We start from the raw sequence: 25376 nt of genomic DNA, 5'->3' as shown, positions 1-25376 counted from the left end.
TATTGAGGCGTGCACCCATTTTTTTTCATTTATCTGGTGCTGTGATATTTAGACTTTTGGATAGGGAAATATTAAACACACTAAAACAATGCATTTTTTTTGTAGTTGTTTTCCCTTTTGTGTTTGTTTTTTGGGTCAGTAACGTGTTTTTGTAATCGCAGCATGAGGTTGGTTTTGTCTGTTTTTCAGGCTTTGTCCCATAGGCTTCTCTATAGGAAAAAAAAAACCTTTTAGGGCTCATTCAGACGGGCGTAAAACTGGTCCGTGTGCTGTGCGTGAAAATCACGCACAGCACACTGACAACTGATTTCAATGGGGCCATTCACACATGCAGGAGTCTTCACGCAGCGTGTGTACGTTGCGTGAAACTCACTGCATGTCCTATATTGGCGCATTTTTTACACACCTACGTGCCCATTGAAGTCAATGGGTGCGTGAAAATCAAACTCAAAGTTTCATTTAATTTGAAAATCAAATTAAAAGTGTGTGGCTACAGAAAACCCCACCCCAAGAAAAACTTGAATGAATGAAATTCATTGTGTTTTTTTACCAGCCAGAAAAAAGTGTGTGTGAAGGTAGCCTCAAAGAGCTTTACAAGGTTTAGAATACGGTTTGTCTTTATTCCTAGTCAAAATAACATTCTGATAATGTCACAAAAAAGATTGGCTTTATTCCTAGGCATAATTCCTTTGAAATGATGTAACTATAGTGTTTGTCTGTAACGCTCCATGTTAGACCATAAGTCCAATAGCGTATCTGGATGCGGTCCACGGGTAGCGTAATTGGAACTTGGACGACGTCTCAAGCATAGTGAAGCTGAGTAAGGGTGTTTTCACACGCTTAGCAAAAAACTTTTGAAAATACGGAGCTGATTTCAGAGAAAACAGCCTCTGATTTTCAGGCGTTTATGAAGCTGAAAATGAAATTTGGAGCTTCTTTTGAGGCTTCTTTTCAGGCGTTTCTTGAGGCGTTTTTCATAGTGTTCTATGGAAAATCCCCTCCAAAAAACGCCTCAAGAAGTGACATGCTAATTCTCCGTGTTTTGAAACCGAGGCGTACAAAAACGCCCCGTATGAACTAAATGCTGTTTTTCCCATTGATTTCAGTGGGCAGATGTTTGTAAGCGTTCAGCTTCCATTTTTTTCAGGCATTTTTCGAGGCATAAATGCCAAAATACGCATGAAACCACTGCGTGTGAACATACCCTAACACCGTTAAGCGAAAAGTCATTAGTGGCACCATGCAGACTTTTTGGAGAATGAGTTCTGCACAGTGCAGGAATAGTTTTGCATCCAGCAGGAACAATGAATGACTGAGCTCGTTATTTGAGTTGGCACAGGCTAACCTAGGGTGCGGAGTGTAAGGAATCGCCCCTCTGTCACAGAGAATAACACAAGCACTTTCCCATTATTCCCCCGTACAGTCTGCTTTTTCCAGCCAGTTGTGTGCTGATCAGCTGTGTTGACACGGCGCAGTGCCCCCTCCTCAGTCAGAGACTGATGCACCCTGTGCAGTTGCACAACCCTAAGGCTGTCCCTGGTGATAATGTCAGAATAGTGGTTGTACTTATACCTTGTTAGAATTTCAGTAATGTCACAATAGAGTTTGTCTTTTATATTAGTCAAAATTTCATTGTGATGATGTCCCAATAGTGCTTGTCTTTATTCCTAGGCAGATTTCTATTGTAATGATGTCACAACAGTGTTTGTCCTTTTTCCAAGTCAGAATTGTCACAACCATTATCATAAATCCTAAATTGAATTCCATTGTTCTGATGTCAAAATAGTGTTTGCCTTTATTCGTACAAAGAATTCCATTGTGTTGTCACAAAAGCAATTGTCTTTATTCCTAGGCAGAGTCCCTTTGTGATGATGTCACAAAATTGTTTACATTTATTCCTAGTAACCATTCCATTGTTTCATGTCACAATTCCATTGTGTTAATGTCACCAAAGTATTTGTCTTTATTCCTAGGCATAATTCCATTGAGATTTCACAATAGTGTTTTTCTTAATTCCAAAGCCGAATTCCATTGTGATGTCACAATGGTGTTTGACTTTACTTTGTTGTTTTTTTTCATAACAAGAATCCTATTATACTTACAATGGAATTCTACTTAGGAAAAATACAAACATTATTGTGACATCATCATGTCACAATTTGTGTTTTTTTTCACCAGGCAAAATACCATGATGATGAAGTAAAAATTATATTTTTTTTTTTCGTCTTAGGCAGAATTGCTGTATGATGATTGTATAATAGTGTTTGTCTTCTTAATTAAAATTTCTTTGTGATGATGTCATAACACTTTTTGTATTTTTCATGAGCAGTATCCTATTTGTAATCTTGATATTTTTATTAATTTTCCAAAGAAAAAGAAAAGGAAGGGGGAAGGCACAAAAGGGAAAGGAAAAGATAAGTAATCGATTAATAAATCAGGCGTAACATGACATAGCAGGGAAAACATGAGTAATTCACAGAAAACATTGGTGAAAGTTATGTAAAACCAGGAGCGATGGGCCTCACAGTGAACTTTTGAACAGACCCCACTTTCCCCCCGAGCATTTACCAGATACATGTAAAAGTTAGGGTAAGGGCAGACTTTCTGAGAAACTGGAACTCCCATCATGTCCCGAGTATTGATCAGAACCCGAAGTAATTCAGACCCTTTAATTAAATCAGACCCCAAAATTCAATAAGACCCCAGACCAGACCACAGATTCCTTAAATTAGTAAAGAACCCAAAATACATTCCTCAGACCAAACAGCTAAGGGTATGTTCACACGCTAGCTGGCTTTTACGGCTGAAATGACAGCCTGTTTTCAGAAGAAAACAGCTGCGTCGTTTCAGCCGTAAATGCTCCTCGTAATATACGAGGCGTCTGTGACGCTCGTATATCTTGAGCTGCTCTTCATTGAGTTAAATGAAGAACAGCTCAAATTACGTGGCAAAGAAGTGCCCTGCACTTCTTTGCCGAGGCAGTCAATTTATGCGTCGTCGTTTGACAGCTGTCAAACGACGACGCGTAAATTACAGATCGTCTGCACAATACGTCGGCAAACCCATTCAAATGAATGGGCAGAAGTTTGCTGACGTATTGTAGCCCTATTTTCAGACGTAAAACGAGGCATAATACGCCTCGTTTACGTCTGAAAATAGGTCGTGTGAACCCAGCCTAAAGCTAGATCATACAGTTTTGTGAAAGGACTGCATCGGTCTGTTATAACACTTAATCAGGTAAGGCCTCTATAATCTGAGAGAAGAGCAATTCAAGACGGTCTCGATATGGCAATATCTAAGGATCTATAAATTAATCAGTTTTCTGAACATGAAAGTTTTCTTGAAATCCTTCTGTAATTTTATGGGGACAAGAGTTTTTCCAGAGTCAAGCAATCACTGTCCTAGCCGCTAATGAAAGAAACCTAAGAAGAGTCCTTGAAAGGAATCTCAAAGGACCAAAGATCATTAAAATTTAATAAACGAGTCAGCAAAATCCTATTTTAACGTCCTAATAAGTTTTGTCTTTCTCATAATAGTGTTTTTTTTTCTTCCATTTACACTCTATAGACAAAGTATTGGGACACACCTCTTTATCATTGAATTCAGTTGTTTCATTCAGTCCCATTGCTACAGCTGTATAATCATGCACTTAGCTATGCAGTCTGCCTTTACAAATATTCGTGATAGAATGTCTTTCTAAAGAGCTTCCTGAATTCCAGAGTGGTACTGTAATAAGGTGCCACTGTTGCAAAAAGTCAGTTCATGAAATTTTTTCCCTGCTAGATATTCCACAATCAACTGTGAGTGGTATTATTGCAAAGTGGAAGCGTTAAGGAACCACAGCAACTTAGTCACAAAATGGCAGACCACGTAAAGTTACAGAGTAAGGTCGCCAAGTGCTGATGCGCATAGTGCATAAAAGTTGCCAGCGCTCTGTTGACTCAATAACTGCAGAGTTCCAAATCTTTGGCATGAACGTCATCACCTGGATCTTCATGGCATGGGCTTCCATGGCCGAGCAGCTGCATGCAAGCCTTTCATCACCAAGCACATTGCCAAGCATTAGATGGTGTGACGTAAAGCATGCCGCCACAGGACTCTGGAGCAGCGGAAACGTGTTCTCTGCAGTGACAAATTACACTTCTCTGTCTTGTAGTCTAATAGATGAGTCCGGGTTTAGCAAATGCCAGGAGAACGTTACCTGCCTGACTGTATTGTGCCAACTGAAGTTTATTGGAGGAGGGAGTTTTTTCTTCAGGGGTTGTCCTAGACCCCTTAGTTCCATTGAAGGGAAATCTTAATGCTTCAACATACCAAGCCATTTTGGATAATTCTATGCTTCCAACTTTGTGGGAACAGTTTGGGGGAAGGCCCTTTTCTGTTCCAGCATGATTGTGCACAAAGCAAGGTCAGTAAAGACATTGTTGGGTAAGTTTGGTGTTGAAAAACCTGACTGACCCACACAGAGTCCTGACCTCAACCCCATTGAACACCTTTGGAATGAACTAGAACAGAAATTGCGAGCCAGACCATCTGGTCCAACATCAGCATCTGACCCCATAAATGCTGCTCTGAAAGAATGGGCAAAAATTCCCACAGACACATTCCAAAATCTTATAGAAATCCTTCCCAATAGAGTGGAAGCTGTTTTTGCTGCAAAGGGAGGACCAACTCCATATTAATGCCCATGTATTTAAAATGGGATGTCCTAAAAGCTTCTGTAGGTATAATTCGTAGGTGTCCCAATACATTTGTCCATATAATTTATATTACATGAATCGTGAATAAGTTTAAATGGTAACAAAATGTCTAGAAATAAATGAAGATCAATATGGCTGAATAGGCAAGTATTATATTTAGTACTTCCCTATTCAGACATATAATAAAAAAAAAAAGCATTCAAAACATTGAAGGCTGAGGGTTCAGAAAAAGCATTCCAGGCTTACAAAGATCTCAATAGGAAACGTAAAAATGAAATCAAGTTAGCAAAGATGGACATAGAAAAACAAATTGCTAACTAGATTAAAATGAATCCAAAAACATTTTATAAATAAGTGCTAAAAAGAAAAAAACTTACAATATTGGGCCTCTTAAGATTACCATGGCAATATAATTGTAGAGGATAAAAGGAGCGGTGTTTACTGATAAGCACCCAGAGCCAGATATTCAGGGGGACAGAAATCAAGATTGTCCACCAAATATTACCTACTTAACAAAGAAGGAAGTACAGCTGCGTCTGAGCAAATTACATTTTGATAAAGCCCCTAATCTAGACGGCATCCATCATCGGGTATTAAGAGAATTGAGCTGAGTAATGGACAGACCATTGTATTTTATCTTCTTAGACTCCCTACTAACGGGAGTGCTACAAGATTGGTGGACGGCTGATGTTGTACCAATATTTAAGAAGGGTAAGAATCTGGAACCAAGTAACTACCGGCCAGTAACATCTGTGATATGTAAAATATTTGAAGGTATTCTAAGAGATGAACTGCAAAAGTATACAATGCATTTGGAAAATCTTCAGACTGAATTTTTTCACATTTTGTTATGTTGGGGCCCTGTGCTAAAAAAAAACCACAAGTTTTTCCCCATCATTCTGCACTCAATACCCCATAATGACAAAGTGAAAACAGAATGTTAGTAATCTTTGCTAATTTATTGAAAAGGAAAAACTAAAATATTGCATTGACATAAGTATTCAGACCCTTTACTCCACCTTTGGCAGCGATAACAGCCTCCAGTCTTCTTGGGTATGACGCCACATGTTTTTCACACCTGGATTTGGGGATTTTCTGCCATTCTTCTCTGCAGATCCCCTCAAGCCTTGTCAGGTTGGATGGGGACCATCGGTGGACAGCCGTTTTCAGGTCTCTTAAGAGATGTTCGATTAGGTTCAAGTCAGGACTCTGGCTGGGCCACTCTAGGACATTCACAGAGTTGTCCCTAAGCCACTCCTGTGTTGTCTTGGCTGTGTTCTTAGGGTCATTGTCTTGTTGGAAGGTGAACCTTCAGCCCATTCTGAGGTCCAGAGCACTCTGGATCAGGTTTTCATTAAGAATATCTCTGACACCACAGGTCCATATCGCAACTGTATAACACCCTAAAGCCAGTACTATTAAAGGTGACACCAGCTCAGGCATTTATGAAATGGGAAAAGCTATTTGGCTTGCCTAATATTGCCAAACATGTGGAAATGGGGTTGGTGGATCTCAGAAAACATATAACAAACGAGAAATGGAGAGAAACCCACTTAAAAATCCTCCATCATGCCATATATGCGTTCACCCTGCCCCCTTCCATAACTAAACCAGATAGAAAGACTTCATGCCCGAGGTGTGGATCACCTCGCACAGACATGTACCATGGGTTTTGGGCATGCACCAAAATACAACCATTTTGAAAAGAAATGGCATCTTTAATGCAACAAATAAGCAGATTTAAGGGGCTCCTGGGGCCAATGGAAGTTTTTTTGCATGTCCAGCATGATGGAGGGTCAGATGACACAGAAGTAACCCACTTGCCCCCCATTGCACATGCGGCATTGATGGTGGCAAAACGATGCATACTCCAGAAATGGTTGGTACAAGATATCCCGCAATCAAGTGAGGTTGTACAGGGGATGAAAAGCCTATTCTATTTAGATAGAATGGATGTTCTAAAACATAAAGATGCACAAGGGGGGATTTTTTTTGGGAAATGGAAACTATTCATAACAGAGCATTTCTCGGGGGAGGAGGTATGCAAAATGATCGATCCATTCACGGGATCACCTTGGTACCTGATAGAGGATCTCAAGGGCACCTTGGGAGTGTTGAGAACGCGTAGAACATAATATCTGTAACTTTGAAATGATATTTAGGCCAACTCGGTTAGGAATATAGCTTCATGTGGCTCCAGTTTAGGTTATTCATGTTTATACTTATATTAAAAAAGTTTTGTATGCATTGTTCCTCAGGGATATTCATTGTTAACGCTGTACACCAAATGTTATGGAAATTCTTGTAATGACCTTCAATAACTGTCACATAATGATGTAAACAACTATGAGCTTAGTGTCATTGTGGGAATGTGATTTTCATACCATAAGCAATAGGTGATTATATTTCTGCAACAGTTTATTTCATATTATGTTATGTGAAAAATCTTCAGAAAATCAATAAAAATATGTTTTAAAAAAAAAAAGAATATCTCTGTACTTTGCTCCATTCATCTTTCCCTCCACCCTGACCAGTCTCCCTGTCCCTGCCGCTGAAAAACACCCTCACAGCATGAAGCTGCCGCCACCACCATGCTTCACTGTAGGGATGATATTGAGAAGGGGATGAGCAGTGGTTGGTTTCCTCCAGACATTATGCTTAGAATTGTGGCCGTAAAGTTCAATCTCGGTTTCATTAGATCACAGAATCTTGTTTCTCACAGTGTACGAGTCCTTTAGGTGCTTTTTTGCAAACTCCAGGCGGGCTTTCATGTGTCTTTTATTTATATTTAGTGGCTTAGGTAGCATTAGTGTTCGCAGTGTGCTTTTGTCATTTTCTTGTGTGCTGTATATTTGCAGTCACAGGCGTTCTTGCACCTGCATATACGTTTTGTATCATTTTGTTGGAATGTGCCGTTCAAACTTTTGTGTTTATGTGTTTTATATATGTGGCTTTAGTGACTGCCTCCATTTTTTGATCTTGCACTCCTCCCATTCTGCCCTGTGTGATTTTAATTAGTTTAATGCTAGTTCCTACCATCCCCAAGAATATGTAGGTTTAGTCCCAGTTCTGGGTGTATGTGCAGCGTAGGTTCCAACCTCATAGAGGTTGCCTTGTCGTGGCAGGTGTGCTCACACAATTTGATCAAAATGTGCACTAAGAACCTCCCTATTGTAAGTAGATTTAGCAGTAATGCATATTTATTTATATTTAGTAGCTTAGGTGGCATTAGTGTTCGCAGTGTGCTGTTGCCATTTTCTTGTGTGCTGTTTTACTAAGGAGAGGCGTCTTTCTGGCCACTGCGATAAAGTTCAGATTGGTGGAGTGTTGCAGAGATGGTTGACCTCCCATCTGCATACAGGATCTTTGGAGCTCAGCCAGAATGACAATTGGGTTCTTGGTCACCTCTCTTATGAAGGCCCTTTGTCACGAAGGGTCTGTGGACCCACTGGGCCATACCTTGACGGTATGGCAGCTGGCCAACAGGGTCCAGGTCAATGTCTATATTTCATATAGGGTACCTGTGACAGCTCGGACAGTAGCAAGGCAGGCTCGGTTGGAACTAGGCAGCAGGCAGACGTCAGTCGTGGTGAAGCAGGACAGGCGTGGAATACAGCATGGCACGACTTTGGCTCAGCACAGTACTCAACCAGGATAGTACGGAATGCAGGGAACAGGAACACACTAGGAGGCCATCATATATACAAACTTAGGAAACAACAACAACGTTCAGGAATCAAAGCAGGGGGCTGGACCCCTCTTATAGTCCAGGGTACTCACGGCCCGATGTTCATCAAAGTCCGGTGCGCGCGCTGCCCCTTTAAGAGCGGGCACGAGCGTGCGCGCGCATCCTACGGGAGCCGGCTGAGGTGAGTGGAAGCGAGCGCTGGTGTCTCCTGAGGAGGAGGCTGGGGCTTGCAGACTCGTGGCTGCGGCTGCCAGGGGGAGATTGGAGCTGGCAGCCACAGACATGACACCCTTCTTCCCTGATTACTTAGTTTGGTGGGGCGGCCAGCTCTAGGAAGAGTCTTCGTTCTTCCAAACGTCTTCCATTTAAGAATTATGAAGGCCACTGTTCTCTTGGGAACTTTCAGTGCGGTAGAATTATTTTTGTACCCTTCTCCACATCTGTGCCTCCACACAATCCTGTCTCTGAGCTCTACAGGCAGTTCTTTTCTCCTCATGGCTTGGTTTTTCATCTTACATGCATTGTCAGCTGTGAGACCTTATATAGACAGAGGTGTATATTTCCAAATCATGTCCAATAAAATGAATTTACCACAGGTGGACTCCATTTAACGCGTAGAAACATTTAAAAGATGATCTAGAGAAATGGGAGGCCCCCAGAGCTAAATTTCAGGTGTCATAGCAAATGATCTAAATACTTAGGTCCATGTGAAATTTGAGTTTTTTATTTTTAATAAATTTTCAAAAATTTATACAATTCTGTTTTCACTTTGTATTTATGGGGTATTAAGTGCAGAATTATGGGGAAAATCCAGATTTTTTTTTATTTTAGTACACGGCCTCAACATAACAAAATGTGAAAAAAGTGAAAGGTTCTAAAGAATTCCGAATGCACTGTATAAGGGTATGTTCACACGGCAGCGTCCGTAACGGCCGAAATTACGGGGCTGTTTTCAGGAGAAAACAGCCCCGTCATTTCAGCTGTAACGGCATGTGCAGGCGTTTGAACGCCGCGTCCATTACGGACGTAACTGGAGCTGGTTTTCCATGGAGTCCATGGAAAACGGCTCCATTTACGTCTGAAGAAGTGACATCACACTTCTTTGGCGCGGGCGTCTATTTACGCGCCGTCTTTTGACAGCGACGCGTAAATATACGCCTCGTGTGAACAGACAAACGTCAGCCCATTGCTTTCAATGGGCAGATGTTTGTCAACGCTTTCAAGCCGTAATTTCGGACGTAATTCCAGGCATAAAACGCCCGAATTACGTTCCTAATTTGGCCGTGTGAACATACCCTAACAGTTTACAATCGAATACCTGATAACCAGTATAAATTCATGAAAACCAGGTCATGCCCAACTTTGAGGAGATAAGTGCAAATGTTTTTAATGCAGATGATGTTATATATTTGGATTTTGCAAAAGCATTTGATAAGGTATTACTAAAGCTAAAGATGCAAAACAATGTCTGTGTGTGGTTAAAGAATTAGTTAAGGGACAGAAACAGAGTTGTAAATAGTACTTACTCAAAATGTGCTAAAGTCATCAGTGTGGTACCACAAGGATCGGTGTTAGGCCCAATTCTTTCAAATCTCTTTATTAATGATTTTGTGAATGGGATTGATAGTTTGTCAGTTTTTGCGGTCGATACAAAACTTTGTAAGATTCTTGAAATTCAGCTTCATTGTAAAATATCACAGACAGACCAAGTTAAGCTGGCATCATGGGCAATACATGGAAGATACATTTTAATGTTGATAACTGTAAAGAAATGCACCTAGGCCACAGTAATATCATTAATGCATGTACATTAAATGGGATAAAATTGGGCATAACAAGAGAAGGACCTGGGTATTCTGTTTACAAGTAAGCTAAGCAGCAGTACTCAATGTCAAGCAGCAGCTGCAAAGGAAAATAGGGTGCATAAAACCCTATGGGATCCGGCTGAGGTGAGTGGAAGCGAGCGCTGGCGTCTCCTGAGGAGGAGGATGGGGCCAGCGCTTACTGTGGCCTGCAGAGAGCCCAGAACCTCAACCTCATCGATCACCATTGGGATGAATTAGAACACAAATTGCAAGCCAGACCTTGTCCAACATCAGTGCCTGACTTCACAAATGCTCTTTTGGGCAAGTGACCACAAATTCTCAATTGTACCAAACTCCAAAATGTTGTGGAAAGTTTTCCCAAAAGAATGCAGGCTGTTCTAGCCCCCAAAGAGGACCCAAATTAATATTTACGCCGATGGTTTTGGAATAAGATCTCGAACAAGCTCATATAAGTGTGATGTTCAGGTGTACATACTTTTGGCCAAATAGAGTGTGTGTGTGTGTGTGTGCGTGCGTGCGTGCGTGCGTGCGTGCGCGTGCGTGTGTGTGCCCACCAAAAGTTCCGGAACACCCTCATAACTTTTGAACGGCTTGAGGGAGAGGGTTGAAATTAGGTGGGATTTAATGGGGTCATAAAATCTACAAGTTAACGCAACAAAAAAAAAACATCCCCACCCTCTTGGGGGCAGCAAAATCTTAAATGGCACGGGGGGTTGATGCTACACGATTTTGAGATAGAATTTTTTTTCATTGATATATTTAATGTTAAAGTTATCATCTTCATTATCGGCTACCGCCGGTGTTAGCGTTACCCAAAATGTACCGCGCGGAGGTCGCACGGTCGGATTTACATCTCATTGGGGTGCTAGATTAATGTGAGTCCCCTTGGGGGGGGGGGGTGGTGTGTGTGTGTTATTTATTACATCTGGTGTGATTGAATTAGAAATGTTCACTATTCTTTCCAGCCTGTCTAAGTTTGCAATCCTAGTCTCATAGACTTTGCTTTTTAAATACCCCCCAGTAAAAAAATTCTAATGGGGTCAGATCTGGTGATCTCGGTGGCCATTCTATCGGGCCTCTTCTACCTATCCATTGCTCAGGAAAATTATCGTTCAGAAGATTTCGAGCTCGCTTAGAAAAATGAGCCGGAGCTCCATCCTGCTGATACAAAACATTGCGGAAAGCTTCTCCAGCAATATTTTGAATAGCCAGTATCACTTGGTTTCTTAGCAAATTGCCGTAATTTTCTGCATTTATGTTTCCTTCAATAAAAAACGGTCCTACAATATGATTGAGCAATATTCCGGCCCAAACGTTAACCTTCTGAGAATACTGGGTATGACTGTCTCTCATCCAATGTGGGGTTTCGTCAGCTCAAAACCTCATGTTCTGTCGATTTACAGAACCGTTTAGTTCAAACGTAGCTTTATCCCAAAAACAGGTCCAGTTGAAAATCTGATGATTATCATCAAATCGTGTCATCATTGTATCGCAAAATTCCATTCTTCTGTCATAATCATCTTCGGTTAGCTCCTGAACTAGACGTATTTTATAAGGATGATAATAATGCCTCTTCAAAATTTGACGGACTGATGTGGTGCTAATATCATTTTGTTGTGCTCCACTCGAGACAGATGTATGAGGATTATCATGTACAGTGAGCAGAACATCTAAAGCTTTTTCATCATTACTAGCATATTTGGGTCTTTAACTCAACCGGTTATTTCAAAACGATGAACAGTTCTTTTAACAGTTGATAATGAAATTGGATCACGGATAGGATAAGTGGCATTGAATAAAGCTGCTACTTCTCGATAGGATCTTATTTTTTCTTCGCCATACCCTCTCATCATCAATAAAGTGATCCTTTCCGTTTCGGTCAAATGCATTTTGTTATATGACAAAAGAAATATACAAAAATGAAAATTACTCTCCGAATTAGCGCTCTCTGAAATTCACAAGTGACTACCGAAATGTGTACACATGAAATCATGTTACAATCGTAGACAAGGTCCATTTTGTATCGCCGAGGCCGATTGTAATAATACGTAATTTAAAGTCACCTTGATGCGACATTCCCAAGCTCTCACACACACGCACCCACACACATTTAGGATTTTATTTGCGAGGTACATTTTGGGTAATGCTAACACAAGCGGTAGCCGATAATGAAGATGATAACTTTAAAGTTAAATATCTCAGCGAAAAAAATCGACTGTGGCATTGTTTTCGTATTGAAAAGAGCTTTCAAATGAGCCCCCCACTCGACCCCCCCCCGTGCCATTTAAGATTTTGCTGTCCCCAAGGGGGTGGGGGTGTTTTTTTGGGCGTTAATTGGTAGATTTTATGACCCCATTAAATCCTACCCAATTTCAACCCTCTACCTCGAGCCGTTCAAAAGTTATGAGGGTGTTCCACAACTTTTGGTGGGCACTGTATATGTATATGTATGTAAAATGGAAAGCAGGGTAGGAGCAGCACCGTGGCAAAAAAACAAAGTTGGCTGGTGCTATGCTTGAAATAATGAGGAGTGACTTCTCCCCATATGATATATAAAGAAAATAGAGCACGGAAGCAGCACTCAAAGCAAAAAATTTGACATTTATTCACCCAGCAAATGCAACGTTTCCCTTCCTCAATGGAAGCATTTTCAAGCAATTTGTGAAAACAACACACATATAAAGAGAGAGCATAGCTCAATTAGCAAGTGCTATATATATATTGGCAATTATACAAATCATGCAAAAAGTCGCAATGTGTAACAGTGTATCAAAATACAGTACAAATGTGTTTAAGGCTGGGTTCACACGACCTATTTTTAGGCGTAAACGAGGCGTATTATGCCTCGATTTACGCCTGAAAATAGGGCTACAATACGTCGGCAAACATCTGCCCATTCATTTGAATGGGTTTGCCGACGTACTGTGCAGACAACCTGTCATTTACGCGTCGTCGTTTGACAGCTGTCAAACGACGACGCGTAAAACTACAGCCTCACCAAAAGAAGTGCAGGACACTTATATACATTATATGCAGGACACTTCTTTCAGACGTAATTTGAGCCGTCGTTCATTGAAGTCAATGAAGCACAGCTCAAAATTTACGGCTGTCAGAGAAGCCTCGCAAAATGCGAGGAGGAGCATTTACGTCTGAAACGAGGCAGCTGTTTTCTCCTGAAAACAGTCTGTCTTTTCAGACGTAAAAGCCTGCTACCGTGTGCACATACCCTTAGAGTCAAATCTTGACATAAGGTATAAGAAGCTATTAAATCATGCTGTATCAAACATGTGCATATAAAACAATGTAATACATTAATTAGGTATCAACAGTAATCAATATTAAAATTCAAAAGAGCTGGCACTCACCAATCCAAACAAGCTAAGATTTCCTGAACAAAATATCCCATGTGTCGACTACAAGATTCTCGGCTTCTCAAGTGCCGAGTTGCGCATGCCCAAGTCCTAGCTGTCCATTAGGTAAGGCCTACACACGTGTTATGTGGTTGCTATGGCAATGCACAACACTGTGGTGACTGACGTAAACCTCAACACTATCAAAGGCCCGATCAGCCGCGCAGTCGTATTTAGGTAAGTGTGTGGTATCGCGCCATCTTTATTTAGGGCAGACTACCAATACATATAATCTAAACAGATATATAAGTACAGAGATTATATCCAAGTCATGGATAGTGTGTTCTGCTGTAATAGCGGAGTGTGTAAAAGCTGGGTATCACATACTTCAACAGTAGGCTTGGCTATACTTAATGCCTTACGTCCCTAGAGACAAAAGACCACCCACATATAGAGATGCCGGAGTCTCAGGTCTCAAAAAAATCCACTCCACCAATGTGTCGATATATAATCAGCACAGAGGTATATAGTGGTAATCAATACCGGGATCTTTGGCTGAGAAGACAAGTCCTACATTATTAGATCAAACCTCCTATATACAGAACCTACATCCATGAATCAGAGGACAGAGCGATCATAAATCATCCCATATAATATTAAGCTATTGGAATCATAGCAGATATTACAGTTGTGCAGAGTCAAGACAGGATTACAGAGTAATTTAAATAATAATGGGCACTTGGGCATGCGCAACTCGGCGCTTGAGACGTCGAGAATCTCGTAGTCGACACATGGGATATTTTGTTCAGGAAATCTTAGCTTGTTTGGATTGGTGAGTGCCAGCTCTTTTGAATTTTAATATTGATTACTGTTGATACCTAATGAATGTATTACACTGGTTTATATGCACATGTTTGATACAACATGATTTTATACCTTATGTCAAGATTTGACTATTAAAAACATTTGTACTGTATTTTGATACACTGTTACACATTGCGACTTTTTGCATGATTTATATAATTGCCAATCTATATAGCACTTGTTAATTGAGCTATGCTCTCTCTATATATACTTGTGTGTTGTTTTCACAAATTGCTTGAAAAAGCTTTTATTGAGGAAGGAAAACGTTGCATTTGTTGGGTGAATAAATTTACATTTTTTTTCCTTTGAGTGCTGCTCTGTGCTCTATTTTCTTTGTGTATGTATGTATATATAATATATATATATATATATATATATATATATATAATTTGGGTATATATACTTGGGCATTTGCTAAGAATAAAAGCAAAATGTTTGTGTGTTTGTGTAAGCCTAGCATAGCTATAATACATATTGTAAGCAGTGAAGTTTCCCTGAAAATTGTAATGTATTGTTGGCAGCTACACTTCTACGGTATATAAAAGCCTAAAATGCAAATAATGTAAAACTCCTAGAAAACCGACACTAGCCATGCATTTATAACAAATCCCTCAAGTTTTCTGCAGCAAATTTAAGAATCCATTATCATTTCTTCCAGGTAATTAGATAATTAGGCTGCCACATATATTAACCCTTCCATCTATCGAACTGACTTGAATGAAAAAAAATTCTGCCTGGTAAATGACTCATCCTTGAAAGTGCATCTTAAGGGTTCTCATAAACTGCTCCGCCTGACATGTAAGACCGAGCATACGCAATCTGATTTGAAATGCTTGTGACAAGGCTAGATTACTCAGTTATATTGAATGAATGTCAACAAAAAGAGGAGCACGTGCTGTAATTTCATCGAAAGCAATCTAATGTGAGGACCGAGCTATATCACCATGGAAACGGGAGCACACTTGCCAAAACACTCATACAGTAAATTACTGAACGCGGTTTGCCAGGCTTTGCACCAGGGGGCTTCAGAGGCCAGTAACCACTGCATAAAACTGGTTGAAAATCACTTTGTTTCATGACTCCATTTTTGGGAAAGAAGATTGTTGAGGGAGTGTGTAAGCCCTAAGCTGATTAGTAGTTAATGAGGTGCGTTCTGATGGAAAGTTTAATAATAATCCCGTTTATTTGGTGTTTTAGAGACGTCTGTTATTTCCTCTTGGAAATCCTTGACTGGTCAACAGGATGCTGCACACTCTATAAAACAAAAAATCAAAATGGATACGTTTTTCACCTATGTATGTAAAGTCGATAACACTGGAAACTATAATACATTTGAAGGTATATAGTAATGTAACCAATGTGTTATACATGGATACTTAAGGAAGCAAGAATATCTCAATACTGGGCATTTAGGAGTCTTTAACCTACAAAATTGTTGAATTCATATAAGAGAGTCAAATACAGCCGAATAGTATATATTAAAACAGGTTTTATTTGCATAGCTAGAATATTTTGAGCACACGTACAACATTACATACTACGTTGCATTTTGTAGAGGAGATCGGCGCAGCAGGGGAAAACCATGCATTTTACATGGTTTCATTTGCAAAGCAATGTTAAAGAGGCTCTGTCACCAGATTTTGCAACCCCTATCTGCTATTGCAGCAGATCGGCGCTGCAATGTAGATAAGAGTAACGTTTTTTTTAAAAACGAGCATTTTTGGCCAAGTTATGACCATTTTTATATTTATGTAAATGAGGCTTTCTAAAGTACAACTGGGCGTGTTTAAAGTTAAAGTCCAACTGGGCGTGTATTGTGTGTGTACATCTGGGCGTTTTTACTTCTTTTACTAGCTGGGCGTTCTGACGAGAAGTATCATCCACTTCTCTTCACAACGCCCAGCTTCTGGCAGTGCAGACACACAGTGTGTTCTCGAGAGATGCCTCCTGTTCGTCGACGTGCCACTTATTGCCACTTGTCGCAAACTGAGAGACCTTGGTTTATCACTCCAGTAGATCACTACGCGCCTAGGCCGAGATGTCAGGACTGTTTAATACTGTGTGTCCCAGAGGCTGAGAGAACAACAAGTGAAATTGAACAACACAGCCCAAGCCTAGGGCAGCAACCAGTGTCGACACAAACCATCAGAAGGTGTTTGCACGACATTGTGCTACGAGCCAGACGTCAGCTACAGGTGTTCCATTGACCACACGCCGCCGCCCTGTAAGGCTATCATGGTGCACAACAAGATGCCAATGGAGGCTGGAATGGAGGTCTATTCTCTTCAGTGATGAGTGCCGCTTTTTTCTCGGATGCAATGATAGCCAGAGACTGGTCTGCAGACCATGTGGGCAACGCCATGAAGAGGCCTTCACAAGGGAATGTCACACTGGTCCTACTCCCAGGATTATGTGTGGGGTGGCATAATGTACGGTAGCCGGACTCCTCTAGTAAACTAACAGCTCAACGTTACATTGATTTGATTGTGGAACCAGTGGTTCGACCATTTCTCCAAAGTGTCCCAGAACACGTTTTTCAACAGCACAACGCCAGGCCGCATGTTGCTCGTGCTACTGTGAGCAGCCTGTGTGGCCTAAATGTGCAACCATGGCCTGCAGCATCTACACACTTGTCTACCATCGAGCACATCTGGGACTTCATTGGTCGACAATTGCAAAGGGAGCTGCCTGCAGCCAATCTTGATGATTTGCGTGCCAAGGTGCATTCAGCGTGGCATACCATTCCTCAGACAACCATTAATAACTACATTGATAGCATGCCAAGGCGTGTAAGTGTGTGTATTTCTGCTCGTGTTGCTTATACTGGATACTGAATAAATCAAGATGATTGGAATATTTGGTTTCCATTTTTTTAATCATTTGCATATTATTAACATGTCTATCGATCGTGTGATTACCACAATTCAAAAACTTTTCCTTCTTGGTGTTGCAATTCCAATGTTGAGATTATATATATATATATATATATATATATATATATATATATATATATACAGTTAGGTCCAGAATTATTTGGACAGTGACACAAGTTTTGGCATTTTAGCGGTTTACCAAAACATATTGAATATACAGTTATATAATCAATATGGGCTTAAAGTGCAGACTCGCATCCTAATTTGAGGAAGGGTTTAGGAATTACAGCTCTTCAATATGTAGCTGCTTCTTTTTCAAGGCACCAAAAGGTAATTGGACAATTTTCTCAGAAGCTATTTAATGGGCTGCATGGGCTATTCCCTCATTCATCCATCATCAATTAAGCAGGTCAAATGTCTGGAGTTGATTCAGGTGTGGCATTTACATTTGGAAGCTGTTGCTGTGAACCCACAACATGAGGTCAAAGGAGCTCTTAATGCAAGTTAAACAGACCATCGTTAGGCGGAAAAAAATGAAGAAATCCATCAGAGAGAAAGAGCACAAATGTTAAGAGTGGCCAAATCAACAGTTTGGTACATTCTTGAAAATAAAAAAAGAGCCCACGGTTGATCTCGTGAACTCCAAAAGGCCTGGATGTCCACGGAAGACAACAGTGGTGGATGATGGCAGAATCCTTTCCATGGTGAAGAAAAACCCCTTCACAACACAACATCTACCCTGTGAAGTACACTCTCCTGGAAGTTGGTGTATCTAAGTCTACCATAAAGAGAAGACTCTATAAGAGCAAATACAGAGGTTTCACCACAAGGTACAAACCATTAATCAGCCTCAAAAATAGAAAGGCCAGATTAGACTTTGCCAAATAACATCTAAAAAAGCCAGCCCTATTCTGGAACCGCATTCTTTGGACAGATGAAACTAAGATCAACCTGTACCTGAATGATGGGTGGAAGAAAGTATGGAGAAGGCTTGGAACGGCTCATGATCTAAAGCACACCACATCCTCTGTAAAACATGGTGGAGGCAGTGTGATGGCATCGGCATGCATGGCTGCCAAAGGCACTGGGTCACTAGTGTTTTTGATGATGTGACTGAAGACAGAAGCAGCCGGATGAATTCTGTATTGTTCAGGGATATACTTTCTGCTCAAATTCAACCAAATGCAGCAAGGTTGATTGGACGTCGCTTCACAGTACAGATGGACAATGACCCAAAACATACTGTGAAAGCAACCCAGGAGTTTTTTTTAGGCAAAGAAGTGGAATATTCTGCAATGGCCAAGTCAATCACTAGATCTCATCCCTATCGAGCATGCATTTCACTTGATTAAGCGAAAACTTAAGGCATAAAGACCCACAAACAAGCAACAACTGAAGACCGCTGCAGTAAAGGCCTGGCAAAGCATCACAAAGGCGGAAACCCAGCATTTGGTGATGTCCATGGGTTCCAGATTTCAGGCAGCCATTGCCTGCAAAGGATTCTCTACAATGTATTAAAAAAAACAAAAAAAAAAACTTTTTATTTATTGTAATGGTAATTTGTCCAATTACTTTTGAGCCCCTGAAAGGAGGAGACTGTTTAGAAAAATGGTTGCAATCCCTAAACGTTTCACAGGATATTTTTATTCAACCCCTTGAATTAAACCTGAACGTCGCCGAGGAATCAAACCAGCATGGAGGATGGAAGGGGATCCACAGAACGGTGAGCCGAATTTAGAAATGATTAAAAGTTTTTAGATTTATAATGTTTTACACCTGCACCTTATCTATTGCCACTTAGCCAATTAGATTGTATTTTAAATTTTATACAGTATGGGCGATATGCCCTCATAATCAATAGCACGCAATCTATTTAAAAAGAGAATGTTCAACACGGTGGTGTTTTTTCACTGCACTGTTCTTATTTGAAACCAGAGAATTATGCAATATTGACATTTTATTGCCTTATTATGAAGTTTTTTGTAAACCATGTATTTATATGTGCACTTTTCACTGAAATGTATTGCTTGAGAAAGGCCCCATGGAGCAGTACTGAAACGTTGCAAGTGGTGATTAAAGTGATCCGATTTTTTCACTGAATTTGGACTGCTGTCTTGTGTATTGGATTTTGTTGGCTATTTGGGACACTGGTCGCGTGTCTGAACAAGAACCTGTGCACCCGATACTGAAGGAACGGTGCTGCTTTTGTTTTGCTTTTTTCTTATGTGTATATATATATATATATAATATTACTGTAGAGCAGAAGCAATACGTTCAAGTTCTCAACCATTGCCATATAAACCCATTAGCAGAAATCGTGCTGCCTACATCTAAGGGCAGCATACACAGGTTGTCATAAAGGAACCTACAGAGGCTGACAATCTGAATTTCCGGTGACTTTCATGTTCTATTATCTAAACATTTACAAACATCCCACTTGTAAAGTAAGCAATTCCAATACTTGTAGTTGGCCCGGACATGTTTGCAAGTTGAAGATTGTCCGCTATTTTGACACAGGGGCTGTTCATTACCAAATAATGTGTTAGTAATAATATATAAATGATATGCACACAAAAATGCTTGACTCACAGCGGCATGTGCAATACATAATATTATTGAAACAAACAAAATGTACTTTTGAAACATGAGAAGTCAGCAAAGCATAATGGTTTTATAGAATATTATAGCAAGCATGCATTATTGCCACCTTTCCTTACTGCAAACCAAAACTTGCATGCCAATGGTGGTGGGGGGGGGGGGGGGGGGTTCACTTGCTTTCAGCAGATTTGCCAGTCATGAGCACTCTTGGTGCTTGGGGTAGTTACACTATCCCCAGTGCAAGTGTCAGTTTGAATCTGGGGTGAAAAAACTGTTGAGAGCTAAAGGTTTTACTCTGTTTCCTGAGAATTTCAGTGAAATTAAAGAGACCCAGTCCATCAAGAAAATTAAAGGGGTTGTCCCAAGTTGACTAAAAAATTTTTTTATACATTCTAAGCAGGAAATTTTAAAAATTCATTTCCTAAGTGCCTTTTTTTTTACACTTGATAACTCAGCAAGTGCTGGTTATCTTCTCTAAAAAGGGGCGTGAGCGGCTCGATGTCAATCAAGCCGCTCCGCTCTGCAGTGTGCGCGCTCCCGATGTTGCTAGATACTGTAGTTCTAGCAACATCGGGAGAATGTTCGTCTCAAGCGGGCATGGTTAGCCCGATTGAGACGAACTTACCGTGAATGTACTGTACACTACACTACACTACATTCACCCCGTTTCGGCAAGCCACTTTTCCCTCCCCCACCCTGTCACTACATTTTTGTACCCGCCGCATCGGTGCTGCATCAGCACCCGGCGAACAACTAAAAATATATAAAAAAAATAAACTCACCTAAGACATTCTAACGGCGCTCTGAACGGTCCCGTCACTTGCCATCTTCCTTCTTCTTGGCGCCGCTCGCATTCATAGTAACAATGCGTTGTGGCGCAGATGACGTAATCATATCAGGCCCACGTGATTACGTCATCTGCGCCCACCGCTCTGTTATTGTGAATGGGAGAAGAAAAGTGACGGGACCGTTCAGCTCTTCGTGGGAACGTCTTAGGTGAGTTTATTTTTGTATGTATGTTGTCATGTATGTATGTATGTATGTTGTCATGTTTGTATGTGTATATGTGCATGTATGTGTATATGTGCATGTATATTTGCATGTATGTATGTTTGCATGTATGTATGTTTGCTTGTATGTATGTTGTCATGTTTGTATGTGTTTATGTGCATGTATGTTTGCATGTATGTATGTTTGCTTGTATGTATGTTTTCTTGTATGTATGTTGTCATGTTTGTATGTCTGTATGTTTTCATGTATGTGTTTTCATGTAGGTATGTTTGCATGTATGTATGTTTGTATGTATGTTTTCATGTATGTATGTTGTCATGTTTGTATGTGTATATGTGCATGTATGTGTATATGTGCATGTATGTTTGCATGTATGTATGTTTTCATGTATGTATGTATGTTTGCATGTATGTATGTATGTTTGCTTGTATGTATGTATGTTTGCTTGTATGTATGTATGTTGTCATGTTTGTATGTGTATATGTGCATGTATGTGTATATGTGCATGTATGTTTGCATGTATGTATGTTTGCATGTATGTATGTTTGTTTGCATGTATGTATGTTTGTTTGCTTGTATGTATGTTTGCTTGTATGTATGTTGTCATGTTTGTATGTGTATATGTGCATGTATGTGTATATGTGCATGTATGTGTATATGTGCATGTATGTTTGCATGTATGTATGTTTGCATGTATGTATGTTTTCTTGTATGTATGTTGTCATGTTTGTATGTCTGTATGTTTTCATGTATGTGTTTTCATGTAGGTATGTTTGCATGTATGTATGTTTGTATGTATGTTTTCATGTATGTATGTTGTCATGTTTGTATGTGTATATGTGCATGTATGTGTATATGTGCATGTATGTTTGCATGTATGTATGTTTTCATGTATGTATGTATGTTTGCATGTATGTATGTATGTTTGCTTGTATGTATGTTTGCTTGTATGTATGTATGTTTGCTTGTATGTATGTATGTTTGCTTGTATGTATGTTGTCATGTTTGTATGTGTATATGTGCATGTATGTGTATATGTGCATGTATGTTTGCATGTATGTATGTTTGCATGTATGTATGTTTGTTTGCATGTATGTATGTTTGTTTGCTTGTATGTATGTTTGCTTGTATGTATGTTGTCATGTTTGTATGTGTATATGTGCATGTATGTGTATATGTGCATGTATGTGTATATGTGCATGTATGTATGTTTGCATGTATGTATGCATGTATGTATGTATGTTTGCTTGTATGTATGTATGTTTGCTTGTATGTATGTGTATATGTGCATGTATGTTTGCATGTATGTATGTATGTTTGTTTGTATAAATGTCTGTATGGCCATGTATGATACTGTCTGCTGGCGCCCTGTATCTAAGCCAACTTTGCCGCAGGCTTCTATACATGGTATAACAGTCAGTATCACACATGAAAGTGAAACTAAGCCTACGACATGTTTTATTTCATTTTTTTTTTTATATTTTTGATTTTTTTACAGGTTTGGTGTTTGGACTACGTCGGTTTCAAGGACTACTTAGATGACGCTTTTTTTTCATCAATAAAATGGTTAATGAGGGTTGTGTTGGGGGTGCTTTATTTCAATAAAATATTTTATCTATATCTTTGTCTTTTCTTTTCAAGTTTTATTACTATCACTTTAGTAATGGCCGCTGTCTGAGTGACAAGGTCCATTACTAAGGGGAGGCTTAGTGTTAGCCGGTACAGAGGCTAACACTAAACACCATTATTACCCCGGTACCCACCACCACCAGGGGTGCCGGGAAGAGCTGGGTACGATCCAGTACCCGACCATCTGTTGTGATGGACGGGCTCTGGGGCGGCCGCAGGCTGGTATTATGAGGCTGGGAAGGGCCAAAAACAGTGGACCTTCCCACCCTTGTAATGCTAGGCTGCTGCTGCTGTGTTGTATCTGGCTGGTTATAAAAATGGGGGGGACCCCACGTCATTTTTTTTATTTATTATTTATTTATTATTTTTATTAAAAAGACATGGGGTTCCACCCAATTTATCATAACCAGCCACAAACAACACAGTGTTATTAGCCTGGGAATGTACTAAACCAGTGGCCCCTCCCACCCGTGTAATGCCAGGCTGCTGCGGCCTTGTATATGGTTGGTTATTAAAAATGTGGGGGACCCAACGTCTATTAAATTGTAAAAAAAAACGACGTGGGGGTCCCCCACATTTTTATAACCAGCCCGATACAACACAGCAGCAGCAGCCTAGCATTACAAGGGTGGGAAGGTCCACTATTTTTGGCCCTTCCCAGCCTCATAATACCAGCCTACGGCCGCCCCAGTACCCGACCATCACAACAGATGGTCGGGTACTGGATTGTACCAAGCTCTTCCCGGCACCCCTGGGGGTGGTGGGTACCGGGGTAATAATGGGTGGTTAGTGCTAGCCTCTGCACCGGCTAACACTAAGTACCGCCTTAATAATGGACGCTGTCAATCAGCCAACTACCATTATCTAGGCACAAATAAAGTTTGAAAAAAAAACACAAAGACAATTTTTTTTATTGAAATAAGAAATCCCCAACAAAACCCTCGTTAACCATTTTATTAAAATTTTCAAAAAACGTAGCTCTACGCAGTAGTCCAACGAATCGAAGATGTAGTCCAATTGGTACATCAAAATCTGCAACAACATAAAAAAAAAGTTATCAATGTGAACAATACCGATACTTATACCCACCTACACACACACAAACAACCACACACAAACATATACACAAACACATATAAACACACACCCATATATTACACAAACACACACATAAACACACAAACACATACACACAAACATAAACAAACACACACATATACACAAACACATGTACACAAACACCCATATATACAAAACACATATACACACAAACATACATAAATACACCCATATATACACAAACACACACCCATATATACACAAACACACATATATACACAAACACACGTATACAAAAACACACAAACATATACACACAAACCTATACACATATGCAAAAACACCAATATATACACAAACACACACATATACACACACACACATATACAAAAACACACAAACATATACACATATGCACAAACACACCCATATATACACAAACACACACACACAGACATATACACACACACATATACACACAAACATATACACAAACACATGTACACAAACACCCATATATACACAAACACACATACACAAACACACAAACATATACACAAACACACATACAAACATATACACACAAACCTATACACATATGCACAAACACACCCATATATACACAAACATATACACAAACACATGTACACAAACAAACCCATATATACACAAACATACACATATACAAACACACCCATATATACACAAACACACACATATACACAAACACACCCATATATACACAAACACACACACATACACACCAAAAAAACACACACACATATACACACAAACATACACATATACACACACAAACATATGTACACAAACACACCCATATATACACAAACCGACACATATACAAAAACACACACACACAAACATATACACACAAACATATACACAAACACACCCATATATACACACACACACACACATAAACACACACACATATACACAAAAAAAATATACACAAACATATACACACAAATACACCCATATATACACTCACACATAAACACAAACACATATACACAAACACACCCCTATATACACAGACACACACACACACACACACACACACACACTTACCTTTAGCGGAGCGCAGACTTCTCGCGACGGGTGCCTTCCACTGCATCTCCTGCGCATGCGCCGAGATGCGCGTTCATGAGTAAATGACATCCTCTGCTCAGGACGCAGAGGATGTAATTACGCATGCGCGGCCACCGCTAAAGGTAAATAGCGGTGGCCGGGAACCTAGGCAACGAGCAGGATACAAAGAGGGACCGACCGCAACTTCAATCAACGATATCAAGAAAACGACATCGCTGGACGACGGACAGGTAATTAGAATTCTTCTTATTTTTACATGGGGGAGCTTTATAGCTCCATTTATCAACTTGGGACAACCCCTTTAAGCATTCTAACTCAAAACCTATGGTAGACTAATAAATTAGAGCGAGTGTGCGAGAAAGATATATTTCTTCTAGAAGGAGTAAGTCTGGGGACAGATCCAAAATAAATTGAGGACAGCCTCCCACGATTGTTCGTCCCATGGCAATATTGCATCTAAGCGACAGTGGTACAACTAAAGTTCTCTGGGCCCCAGGACAAATTTTGCACCTGCCCCCATCCTTAAACGTTGCTTGGATGTGCAGGCCCCTGTGTTGTTGCAAGTAATTGACCACATATTACCCCCACATAGTGACTGAATAATACAACCATACTGTTACTCAATAATACCTCCACACCATGACCACATATTACTACTACATAGT

At 40.1% G+C, this 25376-nt stretch overlaps 1 long non-coding RNA gene across 1 annotated transcript in view; it reads right to left on the bottom strand.

Moving 5' to 3' along the window:
- The window catches only part of LOC142742823 (uncharacterized), a 107474-nt gene extending 86706 nt beyond the window's left edge, over positions 1 to 20768 (bottom strand). The window contains exon 1 of the long non-coding RNA XR_012881445.1: positions 20682 to 20768. This is a non-coding gene — a long non-coding RNA (uncharacterized LOC142742823). The remainder of the gene's footprint in view (positions 1 to 20681) is intronic.
- Between the last annotated feature and the right edge of the window lie 4608 nt (positions 20769 to 25376).

This window comes from Rhinoderma darwinii, chromosome 2 (genome assembly GCF_050947455.1).
Source record: "Rhinoderma darwinii isolate aRhiDar2 chromosome 2, aRhiDar2.hap1, whole genome shotgun sequence".
In the NCBI taxonomy this organism is placed as follows: domain Eukaryota; kingdom Metazoa; phylum Chordata; class Amphibia; order Anura; family Rhinodermatidae; genus Rhinoderma; species Rhinoderma darwinii.
This window is presented reverse-complemented; position numbering and strand designations above follow the sequence as displayed.